The sequence below is a fragment of the Anomaloglossus baeobatrachus genome, chromosome 5 (assembly GCF_048569485.1).
Source record: "Anomaloglossus baeobatrachus isolate aAnoBae1 chromosome 5, aAnoBae1.hap1, whole genome shotgun sequence".
NCBI lineage: Eukaryota > Metazoa > Chordata > Amphibia > Anura > Aromobatidae > Anomaloglossus > Anomaloglossus baeobatrachus.
Window position 1 is genome coordinate 450860668 of NC_134357.1, and position 15253 is coordinate 450875920.

Consider the following 15253-nt stretch of genomic DNA (forward strand, 5'->3'; position numbering starts at 1 on the left):
AATCCTGTCTGCACTTTGCTTTTTTTTCTGCAGCGTTTAATTTGCATATTTGTGGTCAAAAACCATGCTGAAAAAGAAGCAGCATGTCAGTTTTTGCCATTTCTGCAGCGTTTCCTTAACATTGGAGTCAATGAGAAATGGCAAAAAGCAACCAAAATCACAATTCCTGCGTTTTTCATGCTTTTTACCTGCTTTTCAACTGCGTTTTTGGCTCCAAAAACGCATGCTTTTCTGGCCAAAAATTAATGGGTTCTAATGTTCCTTTACACACACACAATAACCGAAAATTTAAAGGTAAAAAAATAATAAACTTTAGCTATTTTTCTGTTAAAATGTGCATAACCACTATTATTACATTAAAATTGATAATTTCCCATATAATTTTATTAAAAGTTAATTTTATACTTTTTTTCTCTTTTTTCATTCTTTTTGACTAATTCAACTTTATTTCTCAGTGTCTTGATCTCAAAAACGCATCTGCAGAAACGCAGGTGAAAACGCAGGTAAAAAGCGCTAAAAACGCACTAAAAACGCGGTAAAAACGCATGCGTTTTTAGCGCTAAAAAATGGTCAAAAGCCATTTGGTCAAAAACCAAGGGAAGGAAAACGTGCAGAATAAACTGCAGGTACTCCGACGCAACGTGCGCACATAGCCTTATTGGAGTCCACAATGTGGGGGTCACAGAGAATAGTCTAAAGTGAATACCACTATAACAAACCCTCACTTGTGATAAGGGTAAAGGTGGCTAAAGCGATCTCGTTGGGGTCACGGAATTTGTGACGCACATCCGGCCGCGTTAGCGATGTCATTGTGTGTGACACTTATGAGCGATTTTGAATCGTCGCAAAAACGTTCAAAATTGTTCATCGGTGACATGCCCCCCTATTCCCAATTATCGTTGCTGCTGCAGTATGTTGTTTGTCGTTTCTTCGGCAGCACACATCGCTATGTGTGACACCGCTGGAACGACGAACATCTCCTTACCTGCGTCCACCGGAAAAGGAGGAAGGAAGTAGGTGGGCGGCATGTTCCGGCCGCTCATCTCCTCCCCTCCTTTTCTATTGGGCGGCGGTTCAGTAACGCTGCTGTGACGTCGCTGTGACGCTGAGCGAACCGCCCCCTCAGAAAGGAGGCGGTTCACCGGTCACAGCGACGTCGCAAAGCAGGTATGTGCGTGTGACGCTGCCGTAGTGATAATGTTCGCTACGGCAGCGATCACCACATATCGTTACAACGACGGGGGTGGGTGCAATCCTGCTCGACATCGCTAGCAATTGCTAGTGATGTCGTAGCGTGTAAAGCGGCCTTTAAGCTGATACAACTTTCAATCATATATTTCCTGCCTTCCCTGTACACATGCATGCTTAGATCAGCAGAGGGTACATGTATTTTCAATGAGGAGAGATGAAAAAGACGCTGCCAGATGTCCCCAGTAGCAGCTATCTTTAAGGCAGAGGCGGAGGCGTCCCATACATATGAAGCCCCCCCAAATCAGATGGTCAGGAAATCTCTAAAATTGGCGGGTTGTGCCAACCTTCATTTAATGTATATGAGGGGGCCTTTCAGTTTGTACAGATATTCTGCCTCTCAATGTAAAGGCCACTTTACACACAACGATATCGCTAACGATCTCGTTAGCAATGTCACACGCCCAGATCGTTGCTACAATTTGCCAAGATCGCTCATAGGTCGTTTTGTAGCGGTCACACGTACCCATCTCACAAACGACACTACATTGTTCAGTGATATATTGTTTGACCAAGGCGGTTGTGTAGGCACCGTCACACAGCATTCCTCCCAACGACAGAGGCGTATAATTGTCCATAGCATACACCCTGGCATGTGATTGCCTCGCCCTCTCCACGCCCAAACTTCCATACTGTCAGAATCTCCTCCGGTCTTCTGTTATGTGATTGTTTGTCTGTGAAATAAAAGGTTGCATTTGCGGCTGCCCCGTGTGACGCAACCACCGGTGCCGCACGCGTGATCTGTTTTGTGTGTGTGTGGCATTCTTTACGCCTTTCTGTCTTCTCCAAGGTATGGGGTTTTTTTTTTAAGGTTTTTTTTTTTTTTTTTAAATCTTATTGTATTTTTATAAGTTTAAAGTCTTATTAATTTCAGGGCCGTCACATGCACCATCTGTCATGCTATACTACCCCATTTTTCTGTTTGTTTGTTTTTTTAAGTTTATGTTTACTGCATGCTTTTGTTTAGCTTTTGTCTCATATTTTTTTTTTTTTTATAAATTTAAAAATAAAAATTACATGCGGCCAACATGTGCTTACAGGTGTATGAACATGTGAACAATGCAGGATAGGGCTCAGTGTTTTTTAACTCCAGAAGTATGCACAAAAACAAAGTCTAAAATTCATTTTAAAACAAATATGAACCTACCCAAAAGATGCAATCAACCAGGACAACAGATAGTAGCCAAAAATTAAATAACACACACGTCACAGCAGAGCTCTGTAATGAAACGCACACAGGACCGCGGGCAGCCAATGAAACTTTGTGTCCGCCTTATCAACCATGGCTGCCAAATCAGAATGCAGTTGGGACCACCAATCAGAGCGGAGGAGGCGTGGAGCATTGCTCGTAACGGCACGCCGCGTCGCTGATGACGGACGCACTAACTATATTGTTTGTCGTTGGCAGGGTGTCAAACGTACCAATATGTCTGCTGCTCTCGAAACGACAAACAATATTTTGAAACTGAACGAAGTGTCAACGATCAACAATTTTCACTATTTTTAAGATCGTTCGGAGTCGTTCGTAGGTATCACACGCAACGTCGCTGACAACGTCGGAAGTGTGTCACGAAAACCGTGACCCCGACGACATATCGTCAGATAAATCGTAGCGTGTAAGGGGGCCTTAAGGAAGATTATTCCAAATCACTGACAGCAAGCAGAGATCTTCAACGTTGATATCACGTAAAGCACAAAATATAATAGAAAGTTGGAGAACTTTGATTTGATGCCAAAAACAGGTTGAGCTCTTTAAAGTTTTCTTTTTGCAAACCTCCATTTTTGTATAAGGGCAATGGTCTCCAACCTGTGACTGTCCAGCTGCTGTGAAACTACAACTGGCAGCATGAACTGACATAAACTGCCATCTGACATGCACACTGAAAGAAGAGAGCTCTGATTTTACCAGCACTTTATGTACTATTATAGTGTCTTTTAGGCCCCCTTCACATGTATGTTTAAAAAAAAACAAAAACGCACAAGTGGTACGTTCCATTTTCAACCATCCATGTGCAGGTATGTGTTATCATGGTGTCATCCGTGTGACAAGTACTGGAAAAAAACATGACACTTTTATAGTATAAGATATGTAAAGCACTTCTTGGCCCTTATTTGATTACACTATTTAATGACTTTCTCATGGGTTCCCCAATACTCATGACCATGTTACATTCGTACATCACCTCTTATTCCAAAGCCAGGAAAAGATCCCTTGGATTGTGCCAACTATAGCGTCTACAAAAAGACTGACGGCACTCCCTAACATGCAGTGTGAACAGGTACATAACTGAACATATAAAGACAGAAAAAGACAGTTTCACTCTGTAATGCTAAAGCATGCAAGTAAGAATATAGACATGCCTTACTGCTGAAGGAAATCTAAGAAAAAATTGACATATTTAGCTACAAAAAAAGGGAATTTTGTTTACTTACCGTAAATTCCTTTTCTTCTAGCTCCTATTGGGAGACCCAGACAATTGGGTGTATAGCTTCTGCCTCCGGAGGCCACACAAAGTATTACACTTTTAAAAAAGTGTAACCCCTCCCCTCTGCCTATACACCCTCCCGTGGACCACGGGCTCCTCAGTTTTGGTGCAAAAGCAGGAAGGAGAAAACTTATAAATTGGTTTAGGGTAAATTCAATCCGAAGGATGTTCGGAGAACTGAAAACCATGAACCATAAGAACAAATCAACATCAACAACATGTGTACACAAAAGAACAACCAGCCCGAAGGGCACAGGGGTGGGTGCTGGGTCTCCCAATAGGAGCTAGAAGAAAAGGAATTTACGGTAAATAAACAAAATTCCCTTCTTCTTTGTCGCTCCATTGGGAGACCCAGACAATTGGGACGTCCAAAAGCAGTCCCTGGGTGGGTAAAAGAATACCTCAATAACAAGAGCCGAAACGGCCCTCCTCTTACAGGTGGGCAACCGCGCAAAGAGACAAAGAGCGCGTCTGAACGGCGCAGGGGCGCCGTGCGAGACACGTAGAACCGGAGTACTCTCACTAGATCCAAAGAGTGCAAATCCTTTTCACACTGGTGAATTGGATTACGGCAAAAGGAAGACAAGGAGATATCCTGATTTAGATGAAAAGGGGATACCACCTTAGGGAGAAATTCCGGGACAGGACGCAGAACCACCTTATCCTGGTGGAAAATCAGGAAGGGGGCTTTGCATGACAGCGCTGCAAGCTCAGACACTCTCCAAAGTGATGTGACTGCCACCAGGAAGGCCACCTTCTGAGAAAGACGGGAGAGAGAGACATCCCGCAGCGGCTCAAAAGGCGGCTTTTGAAGAGCCGTCAGAACCCTGTTAAGATCCCAAGGTTCCAACGGACGTTTGTAAGGTGGGACCATGTGGCAAACCCCCTGCAGGAACGTGCGGACCTGCGGAAGCCTGGCTAGACGCTTTTGAAAAAACACGGAGAGCGCCGACACTTGGCCCTTGAGAGAGCCGAGGGACAAACCCTTGTCCATTCCAGATTGTAGGAATGAAAGAAATGTGGGTAAAGCAAACGGCCATGGAGGAAAACCGTTATCAGAGCACCAGGATAAGAAGATTTGCCAAGACCTGTAATAGATCTTGGCGGACGTTGGCTGCCTGGCTTGTCTCATGGTGGCAATGACATCCTGAGATAGCCCTGAAGACGCTAGGAGCCAGGACTCAATGGCCACGCAGTCAGGTTGAGGGCCACAGAATTCAGATGGAAAAACGGCCCTTGTGACAGCAAGTCTGGGCGGTCTGGAAGTGCCCACGGTTGACCCACCGTGAGATGCCACAGATCCGCATACCACGACCGCCTCGGCCAGTCTGGAGCGACGAGAATGGCGCGACGGCAGTCGGACCGGATCTTGCGTAGTACTCTGGGCAGCATCGCCAGAGGGGGAAACACATATGGCAGTCGAAACTGCGACCAATCCTGGACCAGAGCGTCCGCTGCCAGAGCTCTGTGATCCTGAGACCGTGCCATGAAGGCCGGGACCTTGTTGTTGTGTCGTGACGCCATGAGATCGACGTCCGGCGTTCCCCAGCGGCGACAGATCTCTCGAAACACGTCTGGGTGAAGAGACCATTCCCCCGCGTCCATGCCCTGACGACTGAGAAAATCTGCTTCCCAGTTTTCCACGCCCGGGATGTGAACTGCGGAGATGGTAAAGCCTGTGACTTCCACCCACTGCAGAATCCGCCCGACTTCCTGGAAGGCTTGACAACTGCGAGTGCCGCCTTGGTGGTTGATGTAGGCGACGGCAGTGGGGTTGTCCGGCTAGATTCGGATCTGCCTGCCCTCCAGCCACCGATGGAAAGCCAATAGGGCTAGATATACTGCCCTTATCTCCAGAATATTGATCTGAAGGGACGATTCTATTGGAGTCCAGGTTCCTTGAGCCCTGTGGTGGAGAAAAACCGCTCCCCAACCTGACAGGCTCGCGTCCGTGGTGACCACGGCCCAGGTTGGGGGGAGGAAGGATTTTCCCCGAGACAGAGATGTGGGTAGGAGCCACCACTGAAGTGATGTTTTGGTTGCAAGTGAAAGGGAGATGTTCTTGTCGAGGGAAGCCGAACTCTTGTCCCATTTGCGAAGAATGTCCCATTGGAGTGGCCATAGATGGAATTGCGCGAACGGCACTGCCTCCATAGCTGCAACCATCTTCCCCAGGAAGTGCATGAGGCGCCTTAAGGGGTGTGACTGACTCCGAAGAAGTGACTGCACCCCCGCCTGCAGAGAAAGCTGTTTGTCCCGCGGTAGCTTGACTAACGCTGGCTGGGTATGAAACTCCATCCCGAGGTAAGTCAGTGATTGGGTCGGCGTCAACTTGGATTTCGGGAAATTGATGATCCACCCGAACTGCTGGAGAGTTGCCAGAGTGACGGTAAGACTTTGTTGACACGCCACCCGAGAAGGGGCCCTGACTAGGAGATCGTCCAAGTATGGGATCACCGAGTGGCCCTGAGAGTGCAGGACCGCCACGACGGATGCCATGACTTTGGTGAAGACCCGTGGGGCTGTCGCCAGGCCGAAGGGCAATGCAACGAACTGGAGGTGTTCGTCCCCGATGGCGAAACGCAGGAAACGTTGATGTTCGGGTGCGATCGGCACATGGAGATAAGCATCCTTGATGTCGATCGATGCTAGGAAGTCTCCTTGAGACATCGAGGCGATGACCGAGCGGAGAGATTCCATCCGAAACCGTCTGGTTCTCACATGTCTGTTGAGCAGCTTGAGGTCCAGAACGGGACGGAATGACCCGTCCTTTTTGGCACCACGAACAAGTTGGAGTAAAATCCGCGACCACGTTCCTGAAGGGGAACGGGAATCACAACTACTTCCATCTTTAGAGCGTCCACCGCCTGAAAAAGTGCGTCGGCCTGTGCGGGGGGTGTGGAGGTTCTGAAAAAACGAGCCGTAGGTCAAGAGCTGAACTCGATCCTGTAACCATGAGACAGAATGTCTCTCACCCATCGGTCTTGAACGTGTGGCCACCAGGCGTCGCCAAAGCGGGAGAGCCTGCCACCGACCGAGGATGTGGCTAGATGAGGCCGAGAGTCATGAGGAGGCCGTCTTGGAGGCAGTGCCTCCTGCGGCCTTTTGGGGGCGTGACTTGGACCGCCACGCATAGGAGTTCCTCTGGCCTTTCTCCGGCCGGTTGGACGAAGAGGATTGGGGCTTGGCGGAGGGACGAAAGGACCGAAACCTCGATTGGATTTTTCTCTGCTGAGGTCTCTTAGGTTTGGACTGGGGTAAGGAGGAGTCCTTTCCCGAGGATTCCTTAATAATCTCATACAACTGTTCGCCAAACAAACGTTCGCCAGAAAAAGGCAAACCAGTTAAGAACCTTTTGGAAGCAGAGTCTGCTTTCCATTCGCGCAGCCACATGGCCCTGCGGACTGCCACGGAGTTAGCGGATGCCACAGCCGTACGGCTAGCAGAGTCCAGGATGGCGTTCATGGCGTAGGACGAAAATGCTGATGCCTGAGAGGTCAAGGAAGACACATGCGGAGCAGAATTCCGCGTGACAGCATTAATCTCAGTCAGACATGCCGAGATTGCTTGGAGAGCCCACACAGCCGCAAAGGCCGGGGCAAAAGACGCGCTCGTGGCCTCATAAATAGACTTCACCAAGAGCTCTATCTGTCTGTCAGTGGCATCCTTCAGGGATGAGCCATCGGCAACAGACACAACGGACCTAGCAGCCAATCTAGAGACTGGCGGATCCACCTTGGGTGAGTGTGCCCAGCCCTTAACGACTTCAGGTGGAAAGGGATAACGCGTGTCAGAGTGCCTTTTAGCAAAACGCTTGTCCGGGACCGCTCTGGGCTTCTGGACAGCGTCCCTGAAGTTAGAGTGATCAAAGAACGTATTGCGCGTACGTTTGGGTTTCTCCTGCTGAGAAGCCGACTCCTCTACAGGTGGAGGCGGGGGAGAGAGATCCAACACCTGGCTGATGGACGAAATAAGATCATTTACTAAGGCGTCCCCCTCAGGGGTATCAAGGTTGAGGGCGAAGTCAGGGTCAGAGCCCTGAGCTCCCACGTCCGCCTCGTCATCCTGAGAGTCCTCAAGCTGAGATCCAGAGCAGCGTGAGGAGGCCGGGGAAGAGTCCCAGCGAGGCCGCTTAGCCGGTCTGGGACTGCGATCCGGGCAGGAGTCCTCCGCCTGGGACCTAGGGGCTATTCTGGGAGCGCGCTGCGGCGCGGACCGAGAAGGCCCTGGAGGAGACAAACTAACAGGGGCCGGGGCCTGTGAAGAGCCTGGTCTGGACTGCAATGCCTCAAGGAGCTTAGATGACCATTTGTCCATAGACTGTGCAATGGCTTGAGAAAGTGCCTGAGAGAGTTTCTCCGCGAAAGAGTCCAATGACGGTGCCTCTGTCCCTGCAGCCTGCTCAGGAGGAGCAGGGGGATCTACATGAGCCGAGGGGCCCACAAGTGCCCTAGGCTCCGGCTGAGCAAGCGTGGCAGGAGTCGAGCATTGATCACAGTGAGGGTAGGTGGATCCCGCAGGCAACATAGCCCCACAAGAGGTACAGGCTGCGAAAAAACCCTGTGCCTTATGGGCTTTGCTCCTTGTGGACGACATGCTGTAAGCAATAAGTGTCCCTTAGGAGAGCGACCACTAAGGATATATGGGAAAGGGTTATACAGCCGTTCCGAATATATATAATATATATATAAATATATATCACGGCACCCTAGGGGAACCAGCACCGGGTGACCGGTGTGGCTTACCAGCCGCTGGTGTCCTCCAGATTCCCTGTCGTGGGTCCCCCGGAGCTGTAGAGCTGTGCAGCTGCAGCATACACCGGCAGAATGCCAAACATGGCCGCCGGAGCTGTCAAGGGGGGAGTGGAGCCATGGGCGGCGCCGGCAAAAGGCGGGAATCTGGAGGCCCCATAGTGGTCAATGAGAGGGGAGGGGAGACATGCAAAGATGCTCCAGCCCTCTGTCGGTAATCCCGCCCTTACCCCTGACAAGCAGGCCCGGGGGCGGGATTTTTCGCGACTAGGCCGCGATGAAGCCTGGGACTAAATTTAAGGCCGTGACCGACAAGCAGGCACGGAAGTCCGATGAAAAAACAACGGACGGCGCCACTGGGGAGAAAGGCGACCTCTCTCCCCGTACCGTCCCCCCATGGGGACACAGAGTACCTTGAAGGTGCAGGGCCCGGTCCCTGGGGATGAAAACGCTCCGGTCCAGCAGGTTCCACCAGGGGCTGCGGATGGAGCCCTGTCTCAGCAGGTGAATGACTGGTGAGGCTCCCACTTCTCCCAGAGCCGCATAAGGGATGGTGAAGGAGACGGCATGTGGCTCCAGCCTTTGTACCCGCAATGGGTACCTCAACCTTAACAACACCGCCGACATAGTGGGGTGAGAAGGGAGCATGCCGGGGACCCCATAGGGGGACCTCTTTTCTTCCATCCGTCATACTATGTATGAGAAATCTTTTTTTTTTTTTTTTCTATGAGTGGATGTGTGCCTCCTTCCACACAAAGCATAAAAACTGAGGAGCCCGTGGTCCACGGGAGGGTGTATAGGCAGAGGGGAGGGGTTACACTTTTTTAAAAGTGTAATACTTTGTGTGGCCTCCGGAGGCAGAAGCTATACACCCAATTGTCTGGGTCTCCCAATGGAGCGACAAAGAAATTGCAATTTCTTTATCTGCCCAGTAGCCATGTCAAAGCAGTCTCATATTACTGGGTGTCAACTATAGTCTTATAGCCTTACTTAATGCGACTAATATTCAGTAAAATATTAGCACTGCGTCTATCTGTCTTCCTTACTCTCTCACCTTGTTCACAAAGACCAAGTGTGTTTTGTATCCAGTAGACAGGGAGGTGACAACACGAGCAATATAATAGACCTTATTGAGGTGGTAAATAAAATAGAGAATGAGGCACTCCTTCTTAGTTTAGATGCGGAAAAGGCTTTAGACCGGCTGAGGTGATATTTCATGTTCGAAACCCTGAACCATTGTGGAATCACAGGCCCATTTGTTACAGTCTTGAGAAGGCAGTATTTCCACCCTTCAGCATCGGTCAAACTCTTACACGTATCATCTCAGCCTTTTCAAATTCGTAACGGTACACGTCAGGGATGCCCTCTATCCTCCTTCTCTTCGTTCTGTGCATAGAGCCCTTAGCTGAAGCCATACGTCTTGATCTTAGTATTCACGGGGTGATGTTAGGGATAGAGAATTCAAATTATCCTTATTTCCAGATGCCGTCCTACTGATTTTGTCACAACTGCATACTACCCTCCCAAAATTGCATGCTGCATGAACTCGTTTTGGCCACCTCTTAAGCTACAAAGTAAATCAAAATAAAACAGAAGCTCTTCCCCTCAATATCCCACCTGGCTTGTTAGACCCACTAACAAGAAATTATAATTACAGATGGAAAGAGACTTTCCTAACATGTTTCGGAATACAGCTGACACTTTGTTATAAATTGTTGTACCAACACAATTACCCCCGCTTATTCATTGAACTAAAATTACTACTTATTAAATGGAATAGCCTCACGCTATCATTGTTTGGACGGATTTCGCCATTCTCCTGAAGCTTCTTTATCTATTCTAGACCCTCCCGGTGTGTGTTCCATAGATAGAGCTCTACAATGTGCAATCATTTATAATTCAATTCATTTGGGCCCACAAGAGACTCAGGATTAAGAAACACATTATTTTTGCCAGTAAACTGAGGGGTGGACTGGGAGTTCTGGTCATAGTACTATTGGGCCAGTTGTAGAGCTTTTCCTAGGTGGATGTGGAGAAGCTTTGGCTAGCCCCAATACATCCTAAGGCTATGTGCGCACTTTGCATTTTTTCATGCGTTTCCGCAGCGTTTTCAACTGCAGCATTTTAATGCCAAAATGCATGCGTTTTGATTTTCAACCAAAGTCTATGGGAAATAGGGATTTCTTGTGCGCACAATGCTGTTAAAAACGCAGCATTTTATTTGCAGAAAATTTGGCAAAAACTCAGCGTTTAACCCCATAGCGACGGCCTAACGTCTCAAGACGTCGGAAAAACAGGGTACTTATTCTGTTCCGACGTCTTGAGACGTCAGGCCGGAAAAAGCTTGTAGCGCCCCCCAGTGACGAAAAATCTCGGGGGTTTCAGCTACCGGAGGTAGCTGAGACCCCCAAGATTATGAATCGGGGTGTTTTTTCTGGACCCCGTTAATGCGATCGCCGGTAATTTAAAAAAAAATAAATGGCCGGTAAAATTGATTTATTTCTCATCTGACGTGATCAAACATGTCAGATGAGAAATAAATATGAGCCCTTAGTGCCCCCAAAGCCCCCGGTACCGGAGAGTCCCCCCACCACCCCTACCCCCCCTCCGGAAAATCCAAGATGGCGCCGACGCGCGCTGAAAACTCCCGCCGCCGCCGGCTCTGCATTCATTTCCCTCCGATCTGAAATGATCAAACATTTCAGATCGGAGGGAAATGTCCTCCCCCTGACCTCTCCTCCGGTACACCGGAGATCTCTGGTCCCCGGAGCCCCCTCCGGTCTCCAGAGCCGCCTTCCCCCTCCCCCCTCCCCCCTCCGGAGCGTGGAAGATGGCGGCCGCATTCATCCTACTCTTTCTGCCGCATGTGACACGTCACATGCGGCAGAAAGTTGTCCCCAGGTCCCCCCGTCACCCCCCCCAGCCCCCGGTTTTACGTTACCTGGCTGCTGGTGCTCCGGCCCCGCGATCACGCCACCTCCTTCTTGAAAGCTGGCGGCGCATGCGCAGACAGCGGCTGTCAGCTGGATCCCTGCAAGCAGGGATGCTGACGTCGCTACTGCACAGGCTGCTCCACTGTGGACCGGGGGAGGGTGAGTGCGGTAATCTGCAGCCACACTCCTCACATGGAGAGACTGCTGTTCTAGAAAATGGGGGGTACGTTCTGTGAGCGTGCCCCTCATATTCTAGAATGAGGTTACTGCAGGTCACTCTGCCCTAGGTTGGACCGGGGCAGTGTGAGTGCAGTATTCTCAGATTACTGCACCCACACTGCTCATGGAGAGCTTGCTCTTCCAGAAAATGGGGGATACGTTCCCTGAACGTGCCCCACATATTCTAGAAGATCCAGAGTCGGCGTGGGACCTCCAAAATGGATTACAGCAACCGAAATTTATTTATTTTCAATAAATTGGTAAAAGAGGAATGTTTCGGGGAGTTTTTTTTTCAAATAAATTTTTTTTTTGTCTTTATTTTTTTCTATTACTTGACTGGGTTAGTAATGTCGGGTATCTGTTCAGATGCCGTGACATCACTAACCCCAGGGCTTGATGCCAGGTGACATTACAGCTGGTATCAACCCCATATATTACCCCGTCTGCCACCGCACCAGGGCGCGGGATGAGCTGGAGCGAAGCGCCAGGATTGACGCATCTAATGGATGCGCCACTTCTGGGGCGGCTGCGGCCTGCTATTTTTAGGCTGGGAAGAGTCCAATAACCATGGCTCTTCCCACCCTGAGAATACCAGACCCCAGCTGTCTGCTTCACCTTGGCTGGTGATCTAATTTGGGGGGGACCCCACGTTTTTTTTTTTAAAAAAAACGCTTGGGGAGCCCTCCAAATTGATCACCAGCCAAGGTGAAGCTGTCAGCTGTGGTTTGCAGGCTACAGCTGTCTGCTTTACTCTAGCTGGCTATCAAAAATAGGGGGGACCCCACGTCGTTTATTTTAATTATTAATTTTTTGGGGGGCTAAATACAAGGCTAGGCACCCTTTAGTGCAACATGAAAGGCACTAAAGGGCGCCAGCTTAGAATATGCAGGGGGTGGGACGTTATATTTGTTTGACATCTATCCATTCATCCATTGTAGCATTTTAGGCTGTGCGCCCACAATCGGGATTTGCAGCGTTTTGGGCGCAGAGTGTTTTCCCTGCGTCCATAGCGCTGCGTTGTGCAGTAGAAGCACAGTGGAAGGATTTTTAGAAATTCCGTGCCCACTGTGCTTCTTTTCTCCGCAGCATAAACCGACCTGTGGTGCAGCTTCCCGAGCCTCAGCATGTCAATTTATGCTGCGGAGATGAGTGTTCTCTGCAGGTAGCATAGAGCTCCACAGCGGCCTGAACCCAAATCGTGGGCATGGGCAGCTGCATTCTCCCGTGGACAACACTCACATCTCTGCAGGAGGCTAACACTGTATACTAGACGCCGTGTCGCTGGATCATGGCCACATAGCCTAAAAGTGAGACATTTGTTGCTACAGCAACATTTTTGTGAAGTACCTGTGGATTCAAAATGCTTACTATACTCCTGAATAAAATCCAGTTTCCAAAATGGAGTCACTTGTGGGGGGTTTCTAATGTATAGGTACCCAAGGGGCCCTGCAAATGTGACATGGTGCCCGCAATTTATCTCAACTTTTCCAGAATTCAAATGGTACCCCTTCCATTCCAAGCCCTCCCATTTATCCAAACAGAGGTTTGTGGCCACATGTGGGGTATCCCTGTGCTCATAAGACATTGGATAACAACCTGTTGGGTCCACGGTTTGTTGTTGTCTCTTGAAAAAGTGAGAAATTTGATGCTGAAGCAACATTTTTGTGAAAAAAATGAAAATTTTCAATATGGCAACCTAAGCTTATCAAATTCTGTGAAGTATTCGTGGATTCAAACTGCTCACTATACACCTAGAAAAAAGCCTTGAGGTGTCTTGCTTCCAGAATGGAGTCACTTGTGGGGGACAGCCACTGTTTAGGCACCTCAGGGGCTCTCCAAATGCAACCTGGCGTCCGCTATTGATTCCAGCCAATTTTGCAGTCAAATGGCACTCCTTCCCTTCCGAGCCCTGCTGTGCACCCAAACAGTTGCTTTCCACCACATATAAGGTATCGCCAAACTCAGGAGAAATTGCACAATAAATGTTATGCTGAATTTTTTCCTTTTACTCTTGTAAAAAAAAAAGCTACCTGGTTGAAATAACAATTTTGTGGTAAAATTTTATTTTTTTTTTTTCATGGCTCAACATTATAAAATTCTGTGAAGCACCTGGGGGTTCAGGGTACTCACCAAACATCTAGATAAATTCCTTGAGGGGCCTAGTTTCCAAAATGGGGTCACTTGTGCGGGGTTTCTGCTGTTTAGGTGCCTTAGGGGTCCTCCAAATGTGACATGGTGCCTGCAATCTTTTTCAGCCAAATTTCCTTTCCAAAATTCAAATATTGCTCCTTTCGTTCCAAGCCCTCCCATTTGTCCAAACAAAGGTTTCAGACCACATGTGAGGTATCACCGCGCTCATAAAAAAGTGGTTAACAAACCTTGAGGTCAAATTTTTGGAATTACCTCTTGAAAAAGTGAGAAAATTGATGCTAAAGCAACATTTTTGAGAAAATTATTAAAATTTTCAATATGACAACGTAACGTTAACAAAATCTGTGAAGTACCTGTGGATCTAAAATGCTCACTATACCCCTAGATAGAAGCCTTGAGGGGTCTAGTTTCCAAAATGGAGTCACTTGTGAGGGATTTCTTCTGTTTAGGTACCTTAGCGGACCTGTAAATGCAACATGGTGCCCGCAATCTACAGTTAGGTCCAGAAATATTTGGACAGTGACACAAGTTTTGTTATTTTAGCTGTTTACAAAAACATGTTCAGAAATACAATTATATATATAATATGGGCTGAAAGTGCACACTCCCAGCTGCAATATGAGAGTTTTCACATCCAAATCGGAGAAAGGGTTTAGGAATCATAGCTCTGTAATGCATAGCCTCCTCTTTTTCAAGGGACCAAAAGTAATTGGACAAGGGACTCTAAGGGCTGCAATTAACTCTGAAGGCGTCTCCCTCATTAACCTGTAATCATTGAAGTAGTTAAAAGGTCTGGGGTTGATTACAGGTGTGTGGTTTTGCATTTGGAAGCTGTTGCTGTGACCAGACAACATGTGGTCTAAGGAACTCTCAATTGAGGTGAAGCAGAACATCCTGAGGCTGAAAAAAAAGAAAACATCCATCAGAGAGATAGCAGACATGCTTGGAGTAGCAAAATCAACAGTCGGGTACATTCTGAGAAAAAAAGAATTGACTGGTGAGCTTGGGAACTCAAAAAGGCCTGGGCGTCCATGGATGACAACAGTGGTGGATGATCGCCACATACTTTCTTTGGTGAAGAAGAACCCGTTCACAACATCAACTGAAGTCCAGAACACTCTCAGTGAAGTAGGTGTATCTGTCTCTAAGTCAACAGTAAAGAGAAGACTCCATGAAAGTAAATACAAAGGGTTCACATGTAGATGCAAACCATTCATCAATTCCAAAAATAGACAGGCCAGAGTTAAATTTGCTGATAAACACCTCATGAAGCCAGCTCAGTTCTGGAAAAGTATTCTATGGACAGATGAGACAAAGATCAACCTGTACCAGAATGATGGGAAGAAAAAAGTTTGGAGAAGAAAGGGAACGGCACATGATCCAAGGCACACCACATCCTCTGTAAAACATGGTGGAGGCAACGTGATGGCATGGGCATGCATGGCTTTCAATGGCACTGGGTCAC